The sequence below is a fragment of the Alligator sinensis genome, unplaced genomic scaffold, assembly GCF_000455745.1.
Source record: "Alligator sinensis unplaced genomic scaffold, ASM45574v1 scaffold267_1, whole genome shotgun sequence".
NCBI lineage: Eukaryota > Metazoa > Chordata > Crocodylia > Alligatoridae > Alligator > Alligator sinensis.
The window spans coordinates 957,858-972,297 of NW_005842100.1; the positions used below are offsets into that span (position 1 = coordinate 957,858).

The 14,440-nt window shown below is 43.6% G+C and overlaps 1 long non-coding RNA gene across 1 annotated transcript in view; it reads left to right on the plus strand.

Moving 5' to 3' along the window:
• Window positions 1–936: 936 nt before the first annotated feature.
• Window positions 937–14,440, plus strand: part of LOC102385674 — an 87,829-nt gene continuing 74,325 nt past the window's right edge. Inside the window, exon 1 of the long non-coding RNA XR_323911.3 lies at window positions 937–998. This is a non-coding gene — a long non-coding RNA (uncharacterized LOC102385674). The remainder of the gene's footprint in view (window positions 999–14,440) is intronic.

A 14,440-nucleotide genomic window follows, 5' to 3' on the forward strand; every position in this document is an offset into this window, starting at 1 on the left:
AATAGTCTTCCCTAGTTCTATGCTGATGGAATTAGCCTGGGGAATACTGCCCCTTGCAGTGCAAAGAATCTCTCAGGTTACTTACATATTTTCATGACGTCCGACCATGAATTTTATTGGTTGGACCTTTTTGTTTCATAGGTCTCTGCACGCTGGATGCTTTCAGTCCCACTGGATATGTTTGGAATGATGATTGCTGGAAAGGATAAAAAAGCAGACAATGATATAGCTTCCAGGATTTAAGACCATTCATTCTTTCAGGGTCTGTTTTAGGGCTGTAATTCTGCATAGTATTTAAGTAATCCCTCTTCAGCCAAGCTGTTAAGTAGATGCCTAATTTTAAGCATATGCCTTTGTCAAAGGGCTGACTGGCACAGCAATGTAACAAGACAGCCTTTTTGTTCAGGCCCTTTGACACATGATGCTAATAGTGGGATCAATATGGGTCTATTTCTAACTGGCTGAAGGACAACTGGCTGAAAGCCTGGACAGAAATCATATCACCTGTCTGCTTCTATGGAAGTGAGGAGGAGCAGCCTCTGGCAGCTGACACAGAACCAGTGCAGATCAGGAGAATCCCCTTGGTGATAGCATTGGTGCTGTATTCATTTAAGTTCACAACTATAGCTTTAATTTTTTAAATCAGTTTCCCATTTGGGAAAAACAGATACCAAACAACAATAAACCAAAACATACATTTGAAATGGTCAGTGTCAAACATTTGCTTAGCTAAGAAAGTACTAGCTAACCCTCTTCTCCTTGCTGACTCCCTCCTTTTGTTACCCTTCTAAACAAGAGACTAACATGCCACAGGTGTTGCAGTTGTTAATGGCCCTTGCTAACAGTGCATGGTCTCCTGGTGTGTGTAGCTGGGCTATAATCACCCAAAGCTATAAACTAAGCTCTGAAGGACATTTTGCCTTTTCTCATGGTTCTTGGTCATCCTGTCATCAACTTTGTTGAATTGGGATAGACTGCTGGATTTGGGTCCAAAGGAGGTAATTTATATTTTCATTTTTGTCTTTGAAGTGTAGCTCAGCTTATGTTGATGATATACATTCTGATTGCCCAGAACCAAGAGCTTAGATGCATGAGTTTTCTTTTAGTGCCACTACAACAGCAGTATCCTTGTTTTCCAGTTTGATTTGTACTTTTTTTAAAGCAAAAAAGCAAGACTTCTCGGGTGTTACCTTTTCAACTATACAAACGAATCTAAATCTGGGAGTTTTTAACTAAAATGATGCTTGGGTGAATTATATTTTCCTTGTAGCTGTTGCATTTTTTTCATTTAAAAGATGTTCACTAACTTTTCATACATGGATTATCTTTATTACATAAATAGAAGTATCACTCTTTTTGAAGCCTGGCCAGACAGACAAAATGGTTTGCAAACCCTGCAGCTGGTAGTTTGTAAGGGTGTTTTTTCTTTTCATACATATCTTCAGCTCACTCACCTGTCTTTACTTTTATGTGCTTTGGAGTGGATCCCTTTGCATTCTCAGACTGGAAGTATGCCCAACCTGCTGTGAGAGCAATGTAATTGATCTTTTAACTTCTGGTCCACATAGATGTGATGATGTGGACGTGACATGACTTTAGTTTTCTTGGGGTTGTGTGTTGGGTGAGCAGGTGTGGGGTCCAGCATGTATGATCTGTTCAGCTTTACAGGCTAGCTTCTTTTGAAGCGGCATTTCAATAGGCATAGTTGTGATATTGGTCATCTGAAGCCAGGAACTTAATGAAAACCAGGCAGACAAACTGGGAGAGAACTCGGAGAAGAACAGCAAAAATAACAAAGTGCTTTCAAAATTAAGACTTTTGAGTTAAAGGTAAAGAAAACTGAGCAAGCTCAGCCTACAAAGAGGAAACTATGGGCAAATCATAAACCTTTATTTTTGCATGAAAACATGTTACAAAAGGTACAAGGATTAAGTGTAACCTAGATGTAACAGCAAGCTCCTAATTAACTATTTCCTCTTAGCACTTCATTGAATATAGCCTAGTACAAGTACAGGTTTAGCAGTGCCCTAGTATTAAAGCTGCATGGGGTTGGGTAGGGTGGTTGACCAGCATCAAATATTTGCTAATCCCAGAGCATGGTGAATAAAATGACAGCCGACTTAAAGGGCAGTCATTAATAGCTTGATGTCAAACTAAGAAGTGTTATGTAGTTACGTTGTGGGGTATCCAGGGATCTGTCCTGGTTCTAGTACTTTTTAGTATCTTCATTGATAAATTTGATCAACTTTGATAAATTGGAGAAGTGGACACAAGTAAGTAAGATGAATTCAGTAAGGCAAATGCAAAGTAAAACGTTTAAAAGGACTAATGAAAGGCACAAATACAAAATAGTTAACAACTGATAAGGCTGCAATACCTTTCTTTACCCGGCGGTTATAACAGATTGCAGACACAATATGAATTAAAATTATAATATAGTTGCAAAAAAGCTAACAACATACTGGGGTGTATTAACAGGAGTATTGCATGCCAGTATCACAAAGAAGTCTTACATTCTGTTCAGCAGTATTGAGGCCTGACTCGGTAGTGCCTGTTTTTGGGTACCAGGCTTCAAGAAAGATGTAAACAAATTGGAAAGAGTTGAGAGATCTCACAGCCAGGGGAAATGCTGTAACCACTGGACTGAGATTTGGATTATTGCTGTATTGCTGAGTTATTCATGTTGCCTCTACCAAGAACAGTGTCAGCTCTAAATGCAGGGGTGGGGTCACAGCTGAGAATGTGGAGTTAAGCGTAGCTAGACTTCTTTTGGGCAGGGGTTAGACTGGCCATTGTCTTAGCATTTCCTACCGGCTAGTTTAGGCATCTTTCAGCTCAGCTTGCTGCCTTCTACGGAGTCCAGTTTGAGGCACTTCTCTTCCCAGCTGTTGTACCGGGATCCTGCATTGAGAGTTCCACTGGGTGGCAGGGCCCTTGAAAGTTTGGCATTGCATATCTGAAACCAGTATCTTTTGAGGTTCTACTATCTATAGTAATACTGATTAAACAGGTAGAGCAAGAAGGCCATCTTTGCACTGTGATCTGTGGTTGGAGCATGTTGGGTACATGCTTTGATGTTGGCTGGCATTATTAAAACAGTTGGTGCTTTTTCTATTAGATGCAACTTGTGGGCCTGAGTGACCTGGAATGCAGCTGTTGAAGTCAACTAGCTCTACCTAGGTGGGCTGGCATCCTCCATAATGTACCATAATATGTTGTGTTAATCATTATCTTGTATTCCTATTTAGCCTTATTTTAATCATAAATTATATATATGATTAAAATAAGGCTAAATAGCCTGCAAGCTGCAGCAGGAAAAATGTTGATTTAATATTGTGTACATATCAACTGTATAATTATCAGATTATTAAGGTGGGGAACAAGCTGCTGAGTATTATGGTGACATTTAGGGCTGTTTGAAACAGCACTGTTTCGTTTTGACTTCCGTGTCACCATTTCAAAGAGACAGTGTTTCATTTCACTGTTTGAAAGCACTGTTCTTTTCCTTCTTTGTCAAAACTCTTTTGCTGTTTTGATGCAGCTTCGATGCATTTTGACATTTCACCCACAGGCTATAATGGGGAATCATGAAAATGCCTATAACTTGGTCATTTCTTACCTGATTTGGATGAAATTTACACGGATGGTAGCCCCTTCAGAGGGCATAAAGCCTGCCAAATTTCAAGGAGATAGGTTTAGGGGTGTCTGGGAAACTGCACCTCAGACTGTTCAAAGAAAAACTCGTATCACCTGCTGGTAGCTACAGCCTGCTGTCATCCTGTGCGCAGATCTGGGCGCCTGCACCACCCTAGGAGGGCTACAGGGCTGTTTCAGACTCTTCCTGGGGTGGCACAGGCCCCTGGATCTGCATGTGGGATGACAACAGGCTGCCTCTGCCAGCTGGGGCCAGGGCCAGCACCAGCACCCGAGCCTGCCCGGCACAGATTGCCCCAAGTGCCAGGAAGAACCCAGTGCTGGCGTTGGTCCCAGCTGACGGCAGCAGCATGCTGCCATCCTGCGTGCAGATCTGGGGGTCTGTTCCCCCTGGGGGGGCTGTGCCAGACTCCTCCTGGGGGGAGTGGGCCCCTGGATCTGCATGTGGGATGACAGCAGGCTGCTGCTGCTGGCTGGGGCCAGGGCCAGCACTGGGTTCTTCCCAGTGCTCAGTGCAGGCTGCACTGGACAGGCTCAGGTGCTGGCCTCAGCTGGCAGCAGCAGCCTGCTGTCATCCCATGTGCAGATCCGGGGGCCTGTACCCCCTAGGAAGAGTCTGGCACAGCTCTGCAGCCCACCTGCCCAGCCCTATGATCACTTCCCCAGCTCTTCTTGGGGGCACAGGCCCCCAGATCTGCGCACAGGGTTTCAGCAGGTTGCCTACTGAAACCCTGCACGCAGGTCCGGGGGCCTGCACTCCCCAGGAAGAGCTGGGGAAGCGATCAGGGAGCTAGATGTCAATATCGGAGCAGTCCTCCCCCACTCCTTAGTTTCTGTTTAGCTTCAAGCAAGCCTGGCTTTGAAACTCAAAATGTTTTGAAACGTTTTGAGTGCCCTTGTTTCATTTTGAAGCTGTTTCGAAGCCTTTTGTTTCATTTCGATTTTGCGGTTTTGAGTTTGAAATGTGTCGAAACAGCTTCAAAACAAAATGCCCGTTGAAATTTTGCACAGCCCTAATGACATCACCTTTCCTGGGGAACTGGGGGACATTCCTGCATCTCCTAATGGTTCTATTACAGTCCCTCCCTTCCCTGCAGAAAACAGCATGAATGATTAATTGGGTCCATGTATTAATGATGCTACTGATGCTAATGTCATTATGTTTCAGAGCAGGACCGCATGGTAAGGTGTTTTTGGTGGAGGAGCTGGTTTATGGGTTCCATAATGATCATTGGTTCCATATGCAAGTCCCACGGCACCTTTTCTTTGTGTACAATAGTGTTCAATAAAGTTTATCTATTTAGATAAGGAAGAAGAGGGATCTGACTGCTGTGTGACCCCCCGCCCCCCCCCCAAATCCTGCAACAGTTGATCAGTCAAGGCTAGAAGTCCTCCTAGGCCTAGTAACCTGTGGTCTCATATGTTTAAGGCACACTAGTTTCTATAGCCAATGGCACGTGAGAGAATAAGGGGCCTAAAATAACAGACAGCTGCAGTTAAGCCCTCAATCTGTATTCCCAGGTATGCACTGTCTTTGACTGAAGTCTGGGCTGGGACATGAACTTACCTATAGCAAGATGCCTTTAATTGCTCTGCTACTATGTTCCTCCTGGGTAGAAGAACAGGATCAAGTTACAGCATGACTGATTTAAAGAAATGGGGTTGGCCTTTGGCACTGATACACTTGATGGACTAGCATAGAATATGGATATCTACTAAGTTCTTGAATGCTTCCTTTCTTTTCTGCTAGATACTGCTCTAAATCATATGGGTCAGTATAGCTTTAGAAGCCAATGAAATATGAGCTGAACCATGACCTTGTAAATGAGCTTCAGTTGATACTCTGAGAGAGAGAGAGAGAAGAGGTTCAGGTAATATATGTATGAGAGAGGCTGGTGTTGTTAGTCCCACTTTTCCTTACAGATGAGATTGAGTGTTTACTATAAGATGGTGGCTTGATAGACAACTTTTATGGAACGTACAAAGAGCGGGGTTATAATGGCGGATAGTTTGCAATGCACTGGAGCAAAATCTCATGCTTAGATAATGTAACAAATACTCTGCAGACTGAATGCTGAGAATCACTGTGCCAACAACCAAAATGGCTGTTGATTGCCCTAATCCACTCATTTCATAAACATAATCCAAAAGCCCACTGAAATCAGTGGAAAGGACTGATTGACTTCAGCAGGCTTTGGCTGAGGCCCTGTGTCTTGAAATTCCTAAGTAACCTGCTCCTCAAAGAATTGTTCTGGAGGTATCCATAGATGATGGTGTTTTGAAACCATAATTTTCCCTTTCAGGATAATTACAGATTTAAAAATCATTTAACATATTTGTGGTCTGACTCCAATGCCTATTGAAGCAGGCTGTGTTCTTAATGCTGCCATCCATTGACTTTGGATCACCCCTTTGGACACGCAGTACCACTGGGCCAGTGCCAATAAGATATTTTGAGGCAAGGATAAATAGCAATTAGGAGGGCATGAAGAAATCAATAACATAGAGGGAGAGGGATCTGGGGACAAATACTTAACATGTCAAATACTTAACATACTGGCTGGCTATTAAGTACATTAATTGGTCCTGGCCTGTTTTAATTTCAGTGCTATTGAGTATACAACTTGAATGTCTGTCAGGAATATAGAAACCTGACAATGTAATACTCAGAAAGCAGTAGAGAATTTCAACAATGGTATCTGTCAGTTGCTTTTGGAAATTCTCTGAAAGTGATGAAGAAAGATGATATTTTTGGCCTTGAGATCAAAGAGATAAATTTATTTAGAAAAGTAGCTTGGGAAACAAAGAAAAAGTACTGGAATCTAACAATTTGTAGAAATGGGCCAGTTAATCTCTGAAATCCCCATAGTATCATGCTGCAAGATCCAGTAGAATACCCTTCTGTTATGGTATATTGAAGATGACAGAAAGCTATTGATACTTCCCTTGGCCTGGGGATATAAACTTGAATTGTTTTGTCTCATTACAACATGCAGTTACATCCTTAAGAGTACATTAGAAATGAATAGAGAAAAGGGAAATGTACTGCATGGAAAATTTACTGTGGCATTGTGCATAGCATATATACCCACAGGTTTTATACATTGTGTAAAACTTTAGGCTGTTTAAATGGTTAAGTTGCAGTGGTACACTTGGTTGACTCATGTTGATGGCATGTTTATCTTTAATGCTTTTTAATGATTCTGTAATTTTAATGCTAACAGACCATTCCTGTGGTTTTCTTTATTATATGGAACCTGAATGCTATTTTCTAAGTCATCTTGGCATCAGCTTCCAGCTGGATGAGAGAATTGATTGAGGGTTATAAAGAATATGCTACTAAGTACGCTCAAAGTGGATAATGTTAAAGCCAATGTTCTGTAGCCACGGGGTTAACACTATTACTGGGGTTAATGAATTCTGATGTTGCTCATTTTTAATCCCTGCCTTCTGTGCAACACTGTGCTTGGATCAGAGTTATGCTATGTAGATACAAAATAGAAGGAGCTTTAAGTAGTGTGCTGTGCTGAATGGGAGCATCTGGAAGATGTTGACCATTTGTATACTTGTCAGAATGTCCTTGTTTACCTTTAGAAGAAATTTGGTTGAAAGTGACCTCAAGTCAACATGGTACTGAGCAACCTCAGACCTTGGTTCAGCATAGCAGTTAAATATATGCACAACATTTAAACACATAACAGGATTTAGTTTAAAGTTTAAGCATGGACTTGAGTGCTTTGGTGGTTATGCTCCCATTGGGGGCACTTTGAAGGGCCAGGCTTATAATGCTCCACTAAGGAAAGAAATAATGTTCACGTTCAACCCTGTAAACAACTGCTGTGTGCTTAATTCTATTAAAATAAAGGATCTTTTTTTCAGCTTCATTCTGAAATCTGTTTTCAGGACTTAGTCCTCTACCTATTGAAATCAGTGGTAAAAAGTCACATTGACATCACTGGGGCAGGACCAGGCCCTTCATTTTTGACAAGGAAGTCCTACAGAGCTGGACTATTTATGGGTGAATAATGTTCTCTGGGCTGAGACTGTCTAAATGTTCTGGGTGCTGGCATTCTCTGCAAGGAGCACAGTGGAAGAATGCTCCCCCTGATTAGCAGTGGAAGAGTGGCAGAAGAATTACACACTGCCTCAGGGCTAGAGTGATTTCCTACTCTTTGTAAAACCAGGCAGTGTTGTAACACTAGTTGGGTGAACAGGGCACAAGCCCCAGGTACTGCGCAAGTGGGGGGAGTATGTCAGAATGGAGGTAGCAGGGCATTGCACCCTCTCATCCCCTGTCCCCTGTCATTACCCATCGCCTCTCTTCTCCCCCACCCCAACTCTGGCAGCAGGGAGAGCAGAGCAGCAGTGATCACTGGTGTCCCATGATCTCCTCATAGAAAAATTGGCCAACTGAGGCCTCAGCTACATCACAGTCCAATGGCTGGGGAATTAGCTCCAAGGTCAGATCCAGGGAGTGGTAATAGATGGAAGTAAATCATTGTGGTGTGCCGTGACCAGTGGGGTCCCCCAAGGCTCCATCCTTGGACCTATACTCTTTAACATCTTTATTAATGATGTAGACACTGGTATCAGAAGCGAACTGGCCAAGTTCGCTGATGACACCAAACTTTGGGGTAAAGTGTCCGCACCTGAGGATAGGCTGGTGATCCAGGCTGACCTAGACAGGCTCAGAAAATGGACAGACAAAAACCTGATGTCATTCAACACCAAAAAATGCAAGGTACTCCACCTTAGGGAAAAAAACCCGCAGCGTGCTTATAGGCTTGGCAGCACTATGCTTGCTAGCACCATGACAGAAAGGGACTTGGGGGTCATGATTGACCACAAGCTGAATATGAGCCACCAATGCAATGTTGCAGCTGGTAAAGTGAGCAAAACTCTGGCTTGCATCCATAGATGCTTCTCAAGCAAATCCCAGGATGTCATCCTCCTGCTGCACTCCACCTTGGTGAGGCTGCAGCTGGAGTACTGCATCCAATTCCTGGCTCCACAATTTAAAAAGGATGTGGAGAAGCTTGAGAGACTCCAGAGGAGAGCCATGCACATGATCAGAGGGCAGGAGAACAGGGATTATGGGACTCTTCATTCTAGAAAACCGCAGGCTCAGGAGGGACCTGGTGGCTGCCTATAAGTATATAAGGAGTTTACATCAGGATCTGGGGGAACACCTGTTCACCAGAGCCCCCCAAGGGATGACAAGGTCAAACAGTCAAAACTTCTCCAAGACCGTTTCAGCTGGACATAAGGAAGAACTTCTTTACCCTCCGAGCCCCCAAAGCCTGAAACAGACTGCCTCCAGAGTTGATGCAAGCACCTACTTTGGAGTCCTTTAAGAGACATTTGGACGTTTATCTTGCTGGGGTCCTGTGACCCCAGCTAACTTCCTGCCCCTGGGGCAGGGGGCTGGACTTGATGATCTTCTGAGTTCCCTTCTAGCCCTAATGTCTGTGAGATCTATGAAACGTATGATGTAGTAGAATGGCATGCAACAGGGTTCTGATGGCTTCAATAATACCATTTTGGATGTAATGTTCTAAAAACCTTGACTATTCTTGTGTCTCATATTATTTTTATGTATAATATGAGACACTAGTACAGTCAAGGAGAGAGATAGATATAGATAGATAGCCTGTTTATGGTGAACAAAATGGCTGGAAATTGCCATAGAGTAAATGTACAGTTTTAACATCTGAAGGAAAACTTTCCCCGGCACCTCACTTAAGAAATGTGGTAGCATATTTTCAGGTATGTGTGCACCTTCTTAGTACAAAATATATATATTTAAATAGATCACATACCACACAGCTGCACTTGTCTGGATATGGCCTGTGATTGCATAAAGCCCCACTTTTCCAAGGACTCCTGGTCCATACACACACCCTCCATCTGATCAGTGAGGGTGAATCCTCATTTCCATCTCCATGGTCTTCTCTGACTGGTCAGGGGATCATAGCACAGACAGAATTCCCTTACCAACCCTCCATCACTTCCTAAATAGCAAATAGCTGTTTGTTTCATCTCGTCTCATGCAGCTCATGTGAAACTCTCATCAGAGGCTAGGAAAACTCACAAATGAGTCAGGAATGAAATCACTGGGCGCATCCAGATGAGCACACACATGCAGTTTGCAGTGCTGCAGAACCTTCTGTGACACTGCAAACTGCACACACCACACATGCAGGAATTCACCGTGCTGCTGATTTGCAGCATGATGGGGGTGGTTTTTGACAACAGGAGATCCTGGTGTCAAAAACCACCCCACAGGGGTGTTCCCCAGGAACAACAAGCAAGGACACAAATATGTGCCACTGCTATTTGTCCCTGGGGAACACACGTTTCTGCACATGGGGATGTGTGAGAGTTACAAACAGACATAATACTACCCTAAGACATGTTTGAAGATAAGTCAAAGCAAGAATGCTTGGGAAGGCAGATGGAGTAAATCTTCCACTTGCTATTTAAAAAAGGTATTCCTATAAAACTTACAGACAAGTCCTGTGAAGAGGTTAAATAACTGCCTAGGGTCAGACGAGAAAATCTGTGTAAGAGCCCAGATGAGAACACAGGAGCTAAGTTCCTGGCTCCCAGTGTACTTAAGTCCCCTTTCACAACTGACCTATTGTATTTAACTTCCAAATTTACTTCACAGCAGCTTTCCCCCTGAAGATCCTACAGTTTAATATGCTCTCTTGACAGTTCACTCATCAGTAAAATCTGTTTTACTTCCCAAATTTGGGATAAATAGGAAATATATATAAATTCATTAAAAAAAATAGAATTCCCTGTAAAATGAGTTAAATATGTAGCACCAAACTAACTTGCAAAGGAATCCCAAGGAATAGTTACTCCAGGTCATATTAAACAACAGGTGTCCAAGTAAAGAGCCTGAGGTAATGGTATGTGTTGACTAACGAAGACCCACCCTTAGAACATACGTACCCTCCATCTGTATTCACTATGCTGTTCACATTTTCTATAGTTCTGACCACCCCTGAGCTACATTAAAACTAATACAAACATGTATATTTGTTGAACAAATAAGAAAATGTACTTACATGATGTATACAGTTTACCTAGGACCTGCTTCCCTAATGAATTATGTTTTCTTTACTAAAAGGAAAACTATACATGAATAACTCTTCTAGAAGACTGTATAATTTATTATTCAAAACAAACTTCATAAAACAGAACACCATTTTCCCCAAATTACACACAGGAAAGAACTGAAAATGTAAAAAATTGAAATAACTCATGTGAAGTCAAACACTTGAGCATTTGCAAACCCTGACTCCCAAGCACTGCCCTATTCAATGGGTCATTAAATTAAAGATTTTTACACTATTTTGACATTATTCATTTTCCATTTAACATCCTTCACATATGGAAAAATTATGCTAAAAAATAAACCAGCAAGTGGTCTCCCCTACAGAATACTTGCAAGCATCCAGTTCTTAGGTCTGACTATTGGCACTCGAGGAATATTGTATACACAAGTTCTTTGAAATAGGTTTGAAGCAGAAAATGCTTCCACATGTACACAACTAGGAAACAAGCTTGCCTTGATCTTAACATTTTGCTGTCATTCATAAAGAAGGCAGGGTAGACTTGGTACACACACACACACACACACACACACACACACACACACACACACACACACACACACACACACACATACATATATATACACCCCATTAGCTTTCATGAGCCCAAGCTGATGTCATCATAACTTCAATGTTATCCACGAAGACATTTTTAGTTCCATAATTCAGCTTTCCTATAGCAAAACTACAAGATGTTTCAAACTTTATTTCTGTCTTTCTGTTTGCTGGCCAGGAATAATATACCACGAAGAATATTGCAAGAATGTTACATGAAAGAAAGTAAACTCTTGTTAAGTCTACAACAAATAGCATTTTAGCTTACAGACATACAGCCATGGCAGCTAGGGGTGCGCAAAGCGGGCCCTATTCGTTTTGGATTTGGTCCGAATCGGGGACAGTGATTTAATTTGTTGATTCAACAGATTGAATCACTGTCCCCGATTTGGGCTGAATCCAAATTGAATGGGGGTGGAAGGGTGCCATGTGCTCAGCGGCAAACCCCGAAGTGAACTGGAAGTACTTCTGGTCCACTTTGGAGTCTGCCAATGAGCACGCTGGGGGGGCCCCCTGCACTCCCCCGGCACAGTGATCAGCCACAGGGGGACCCCAAGTGCCCCCCCCGACCCAGGAAGCCCCAGTTGCCGAGCTGAGGAGAAGGGGGGGGGCCCTCAGTGCTCCCTGGCAGACCCAGAAGTGCACTGGAAGTGCTTCTAGTCCACTTCTGGGTCTGCTGTCAAGCACGCTAGGGAACCCCCAGTGTTTCTGTGGGACGCTCCATGTGCCCCAGCATTGTAGCATTCACGAGCCGCCTGGTACCTAGAGGCATGTAGAAAAAACATTTAGAGCTGTGTCTATGTCCAAATCACTGAATCTTTCCAAATCTCTCCAATTCAATTCAGAGAGATTAAAGAGTCCTCCAATTCAATTTAGATTTGGAGATTTGGCAACTGAATCAGGACAAATCAAATCAGGGACTGAAGCTTCGCACAGCCCTAATGAGTTCCCATTCAGATACTGGATACTGCTCTCACTCCAACTACAGAGAAGAAAATTTCAGGACTGGCCTCAAATTCAGGGAAGATTGTGGGCAACAGGTCAAGAAATGAAACTACCCATCACTGCTCAAGTTTTTAGCTTCCATTTTTTCGTTACTAACAGTAGATTCAGCTGTGCCAGAATCTATCCAAGATCCTGCACCATCCAGAATCACCACAGCTCAGGGCACAGTGAGGCCAGAGCCACATTCAGAGTGATCATGTATATAAATCATGAACATTGCACTCAAACAGCCCAACTGCAGAAGCAAGGGTAGCTGTATGCAGTGACCCTCTGGATCTAGGACAGTTAATGGCTTGTAGGTTCAAACACATCAACCACCACCACTTGTGTAACCTAGACAGAAGCATAACTGTCCAGCTTTGTGCAAGGCTTTTTTAAAATCAAGATATATAACGTCAATCTCTTCTCCCTTGTCCAGGTGATATGTCACCTGGTCATAGAAGGAGATAAGATTGGTCAGGCAAGACCTACCTGCAACAAACCCATGTTGGCTATCCCTCAAGATGTTGCCATCATCCAGTTTATCAAGAGTGGTCTCTTTGATAAATTTTTCCAAGATCTTCCCCGGGATAGAGGCCAGGCTGATAGGGCTGCAATTCCCCGGATCTACTTTCCTCCCTTTCTTGAAGATAGGAACCACATTGGTCTTCTTCCAATCTTCAGGCACTTGACCTGAATGCCACGAGTTCTTGAAGATCCATGCCAGTGACTGAGCTATGATGCCTACCAGCTCCTTAAGTACCCTGGGGTGTAAACTGTCTGGGCCAGCTGACTTAAAGGTGTCCATCCTGTCAAGGTGTTCCTTCACATGGTCTGCATTGATGAAGGGTAACAATTCTCTGTCACCCTGGCCATCCCGTACTGTATTGAGCAAAGCCGTCCCTTGGGGCTGCTGAAAAACCAATGCAAAATGCCCATTAAGCAGGTTGGCTTTTTCCTGGGCATCGGTTGTCATTTGTCCCATTTGGATTAATGGGGTCCAATGTTACCCTTGCTTTTCCTCTGGCTCCCCACATATCTAAAAAAGGACTTTTTATTGTCTTCGATACGTGTAGCCAGTTGGAGTTCAGTCGCAGCCTTGGCTTTCCTGGTTCACTCCCTATAGGTCCGGACCAGTGCAGAGTACTCATCCTTTGAGGTGGTTCCAGTCTTCCATCCTTTATAGGCCTTTCTTTTTAGTCGCAGGAGATCCGCTAGTTCCCTGCAGAGCCAAGGGGGCTGCTGTGCCCTTTTCCTGCCTTTCCTCCAAGACGAGATAGACATTGGTTGTGCTTCCAGGATCTCTATCTTGAGGAGTAACCACTCATCCTGAACTCCCCTCCCCTTTGGGTCATGGTCCCTTAGGGCCTTGCCAACAAGCCTTCCGAGCTTGTCAAAGTCAGCTTTCCTGAAGTCGAGGACTTCTGCATTGCTGGCTGACTTGCCAGCTTTATGGTGGATAGTGAAGGTGATCAGCTCGTGGTCACTGTCTCCCAGTTTCACTTGGATCATTAGGTTGCTGACTAGGTCATCCCCCATTGCCAGTACCAGGTCGAGCAGCGCTTTGCCTCTGGTCGGTCAATAGATTTCTTGAGTCAAGCTTTGCGACTTCGGATTTGGCTGAGTGCTCTTCCCACAAGTTGTCTGGGTAGTTGAAGTCTCCCATGACAACCATGCACCTGGAGCGGGCTGCCTCAGCCAGTTCCTTGGCGAATTCCTGATTGAGCTCTTGATCCTAATTAGGAGGTCTGTAGTAGACTTCTACCATTGTGTCCCCTGTACCATGTTAACCACAGATTTTTTTTTTTTTAACCCAGAGAGTCTCTAGTCATCCACCTTGGATGCCAATGTTGGCTTGCAGGGATGTGTAGTTTTCCTTGACATAGAGAGCTACACCCCCGCCCCTTTTGTCTATATGATCTCTCCTGTACAAGGTATAGCCATCTATACCTGTGGCCTAGTCATAGGTGGAGTCGCACCAGGTCTCTGTTATCCCTATGAGATCAAACTCATTCTTGTTTAGTAGGAGGACAGGTTCTTCCTGTGTGTTTCCCCAAGCTCCTGGCATTGGTATACAGGCATGTAAGTGACCCACTGGAGGCCTTAGTCTTCCCTACTCATTT